The 5,004-nt window shown below is 48.6% G+C and overlaps 1 pseudogene; it reads right to left on the bottom strand.

Annotated features, from left to right (window-relative positions):
- Window positions 1-1,524: 1,524 nt before the first annotated feature.
- LOC111550448 lies at window positions 1,525-4,651 on the bottom strand (annotated as a pseudogene).
- Between the last annotated feature and the right edge of the window lie 353 nt (window positions 4,652-5,004).

Genomic DNA, 5,004 nt, shown 5'->3' with positions numbered 1-5,004 from the left:
AAAAAAAGACAAAGAAGGCATTGAGAGAAGCAGCACAAAATAAAGATTATCCCTGAAAGAAAATCTGTTGACTAAAATATTCTGTTCTAAATACATAATTTTAAAATTTCGATTAGAACAACACACTGTCCATTTAGCAGACCTACAAAAACATTTCCTTAAAAAATTACCATTACTTCAGCTATATTTTTAAAAGGCCTGTTCACTTGGAAAAGACTATCATAATAATTAGAATAATTTGTCTCACTATTTACTTAGAAATGCTCTATTTAAAAGTAGGCCAACAATAGGAACTTTGCTCTTGCACAACAGAGAAAGTAAATGAAATAACATCTATTAACATTCAGTGTCCATGGCATATTTCTCCATCTCCTAGAACATACTGTGACTTACACTGTCTACCCTGAACAATTTACCACTTCTTCATCCATGCAGTAGCTCAAATAAAGACAGTTCCTGTGTTAATCCCACAATAAGCCTCAGTAATTCTCACATCACCGTCGTTGTAAACGTTTAACAGAAAAAGAATGTTTTTCCTAAAATAGCTACATAACACTAAGACTACTCAAATTCCTAAATAATCCTTTTACAACATGCCTGCCAACTTTATTTTGATACATTAAACATGTGGAGCCTATTTTAAAAGCTCTTTAACTGTGACTTTATCAAAACAGCTTCCTAGTTATTAATGTCTCTTTTTTAAAAAAGTTTTCAAGTTGTTCTTAGAAGAAATTGAATATTGATGAATTTGGGCTGCTCTCAAATGCCTAGGAAGCACTTTTTTTGCCAGATAAGATGGGCAAACGTCCTAGATCTGCTAAATCTGACATGACAGGTCACGCAATTTTTAAAAAATGAAGAAATAACTATTTCCAACACTCACTGAGTCCTTCATTTAAAAAATCATTTTAGGTGTTATTTTCACACTTTACGTTTAATAATACAATTTTTTTTTAAGGCTGTTAGGCTTAAACTATAAAAAAACGGATCTATGGCTAGTCAGTCTATACTCTTAATGGGGCTCCGGTAGATTTGGGGTACTGAAAATAAGTGGCAGTTTCAATTAATAACTTCGCTGTTAGGAATGACATTTGAAAAGGATGGTACTAGGGAAGGCAGGCAAGAGATGCCGGGGGTACGATGAGAAGAGAAACACACAATTTAAAGCCACTAAGGAGGGAAGGCGAGGGTAGAACGCATAGACAGCAAAGAAAGACGATTTAACAAGGAAGTGAAGTGGAGCGCAGAGTAGGGCAGAAGCTGATAAGGAAATGAAAGGGAAAAGACAGTGTTTTCAAAGAGGGCATGCACCAGGAAGAGAAGAGCCAAGGCTTGGGGTAGCCCCAGCGCTTTCGTGTGAAAGAGATGCCTGAAGACTGAAGCAGAGGTTAGAGGGAATCGGTTGGCGTCCAGGCGTTCGAGCAAACTCCCATTCTCTCCCCGCGCCTCTCCCAGCCCTCAGCTGAGCGGAGGCGGCGGCCGGGTAAGGGGCCTACCCGAGAGCCAGGCACCGCGTTCCCCCGCCTAGGCTCCGTGGGGAAAGCAAAGAGGATTCGGAAGGACAGAGGCCCCGGCCGCGGCTTGGCGGCACGCGAAAACCTGCCCAGGGCTCGGGGCCTCGGCTGCCCGGCCAGTCAGCCGCTTCCCCTCCGGCGGGGCGCCGGGCGGCCTTACCTGAGGCAAGGGAGGGAGAAGATGTCTAGGGCGCCTCGCTCGCGCCCGCCGCGGTACTCAGCCCAAGTTTCCAACGGAGGCGCGATCCTGACTCAGCCGCCGCTTCCCCCTCGGGGTCTCGACCACCGCCTCCGCCGCCTCCGGGGCTGTTTACACCGCCCGGCCCCTCACGCCGCCGCCGCCGCCGCTGCCGCCTTCTCTCCACCCTAGCGCCGTTGCCGACTCGGCCGCCGCCACCTCCTCCGCCGCAGCCTCGTCTCTCTGGAGCATCTTCCAACCACCTAACCCTGAGAATCAGAGACTCCAGCCGCGCCGGCAGGAAACTCCCCCGCAACTGCTAGGGGAACAAGGCAGTCAGAGCACTGGCGGCTTTTCCGCCATTGAGCAGAAGCCGCTTGGCTCCTTCTGCAACCCCCTCCCCGCACCCTAGTCCTTCCCCGCCCCTCAGGGAGCCCCGCCTCCAGCTCCCACCCACTGGGATGCCGCGCGCCCTGTCGCGGCCTCTGGTTTGCTGGGAGTCTTGTCAATTACCGCTCCCCCGCCCAGAGCTGCTCCCTCGGCACCTCCGTACTTAGTTTACCCCGCCCACCCGGCCCCGCCTCTGAGTTTCTAATTTCCCATTGGACATCAGTGGCTACTTTCAATTGGCAAGGTCAGCTGTCCATCAAACACCGCCCACTAAGTGAGACCCAACCCTTTAATACCATTTACTTTATTCGGCCCTGCCTCCGCTAGGTCCTACCTCCCAAACGTCAGGGACCAGCCCCCGCTACCAGCCATAAGTAGAGCCCGCCGTCAATCAAATAACGCCCACCTGCGCTCCTCCTAGCAAAGCCCCGGCCCCAGCGATTGCCTTCTTTTATTGGTCCAAATCGTGGTCCGAACTCTCAGTCACTGAGCCAATTTCCAAGTCCGTCACACCTGCTTTTTTTCAAATGAACGCGGAAAAGGCGGGGAAGTATCTGGAAAGCGATTGGTTCGTCTTAGAAAACGGTTAAACCCAGGGAGTCTGTACGGATCCTTTCCGTTCTGTGAGGACCGTGCCCCCTTGTATTTGACCTCTAAGCCTTGCGTAAAACAAGCGCCATAAGGGACCAACGAGCAGTCCAGCTATAGGTGTGGACGCCTGGTCCCACCCGGAATTGCAAGGGCTTGGCTACTGATTGGCTAAGAAAGTCCTCCTAGGCCCCTATTGGAGGAAATAAACGCCTCTCTTCGGCGTAGACTGGAAGGGATGGCTCAGACGAGGACAAGAAGTGGGCAGGAGAGAGGCAGTTGTTTTGCTTCAGCCGCGGGTGGGGCGCACGCGGGAGTGGGAAACTGGGAAGGCCGGGCTCTGGGGAGGTATTGCGGCGAGGGGAAAGGCCCGGATGTTCCCTAACAATGAAATCATCGGCGACCTATCAGAGCCGCCGAGCTGGGATACCTGCCTGACCTGTCCCCCGGAGGGAGAAGAGTGGGCGGGAAATTGGGGTGTCGGAAGAGCCTGGAAAGCAACGTGAGAAAGTGGGACAGGTGTTCCCTTTAGGAGGATTCTGTGCTATTAGAGATTATTTTTACACTAGCCCTTGACATTTCCGTATTTTGTTTCTCAGTCAACATTGGTTTTTAAAACTCCCGGCCTAGTCCCTTCACATGGACTCGTTCATTTCGCAGTTATTGAGCACCTGCTGTTTGCCAGGTACTGTATGTAGAGCTGGAGATGCAAAAATAAATTAGGCAATCGCAGTACAAGATGATAGGTACTATAATTGAAACATGCACAAGGGCTGGTGATGACATAAAGGGTCTTCCTTGTGGATAGGTTTACCAAGAAAGGCTTCACAAAGTCACAGGATGAGTCAAGAATGAATGATACGGGTTTGACAGGCCGATGGGGAAAATGGACATGACTCCTCCAGGTATCAAATTAGACGATCCTGCCACGTTAATTCTCCAAACAAGAAACAGAAATGTAATAGAGGTATTGTAATACCTTAGAATATATAATCCGAATGTCCTAAAAGAGAACTTAAACCTAATTCCTACTTTGGTGTAAATTGGTTTGGGCAGACAATTTAAGCTTAGACTCAACAGAGTGCTATTCAGGTTAGGGGCTGTCAATGTTTTATAGAAAAGGGCAAATTTAGTAATAGGACAATTGTCCAGGCCGTCGTAAGGACGGCAGAAACAAAGACTTAATTGCAATTCGGGTTTTTTTGTTTTGTTTTGTTTTTTGAGCAAGCACATTTTACTTTTTAATGAGACAAATCTGAAAAGCAAACGCGGTCCAAAACACATGTGATTCGGTAAGAAAGATTTTTAAAAACCAAAAAAAGTATCTTCTTTTCACCCCAGATCTTATTAACTGTTTTCCTCTTCGAGAACGTGCATCGTCAATAACGTCATCGTGAAGCACTGTGGATCATTTCTGCAATTAAGGCTATGGCCCGCTGGCTGGCTTGCACATGTCAAATTAACAGAAAGCAATGCTTTTTAACAGACGCCACCTAGAACCTTCTCAGCAATCAGCTTGTGAAAACGACATCGGATTGGGAGTTGTTATGATGAATATTACATGCTCGGGCTATTAGCACCCCAATAACTGGTCTAAAGACTTTTCCTTTTCCATCAGAGTAGTACTCGAAATTTCCTTAAGTTCTGTTGTTGATACGAGCAGTTCCTTTCTAATGTCCTCATACAGACCTTTCAAGTCTCTCCAACCAAGTTTGAAAGGGTCGGTGATCTGTATATTTCTCACCACTGTGTGTTTTACTGTCCGGGGTTGTGTGATAACACCGTGATATACTATATCCATTTGGACAGGCAGATGTTAAATGCTTTAAAAGACTGAAATAGGGTATCTGAGACAAAACAAATTCCTACCGCCTATGAGCTGGCGCGCAGCCCCGGAGGCCCTGCAAGGCCCTAGGAACCAGGCCCGCGTCGCCGGCCTCCAGGAGCAGCCGCTCGCCCACCGCCACCGGCGCTAGGCCATGGTCAGAGTCTGAAAGTCGCGGCAGGGCGGCGGCTCTGCCTCTGCAAGTCAGGTTTTTAAAACCTACTCATCAAGTTGGTGTGAGAATGGTGTTTCTTTTTTTTTTTTTTTGAGACGGAGTCTCGCTCTGTCACCCAGGCTGGAGTGCAGTGGCCGGATCTCAGCTCACTGCAAGCTCCGCCTCCCAGGTTCACGCCATTCTCCTGCCTCAGCCTCCCGAGTAGCTGGGACTACAGGCGCCCGCCACCTCGCCCGGCTAGTTTTTGTATTTTTTAGTAGAGACGGGGTTTCACGGTGTTAGCCAGGATGGTCTCGATCTCCTGACCTCGTGATCCACCCGTCTCGGCCTCCCT

Source organism: Piliocolobus tephrosceles, unplaced genomic scaffold, assembly GCF_002776525.5.
Source record: "Piliocolobus tephrosceles isolate RC106 unplaced genomic scaffold, ASM277652v3 unscaffolded_22504, whole genome shotgun sequence".
Taxonomy (NCBI): Eukaryota; Metazoa; Chordata; class Mammalia; order Primates; family Cercopithecidae; genus Piliocolobus; species Piliocolobus tephrosceles.
The sequence above is the reverse complement of the archived record's forward strand: the minus strand, read 5'-3'. Positions and strand labels throughout refer to the sequence as shown.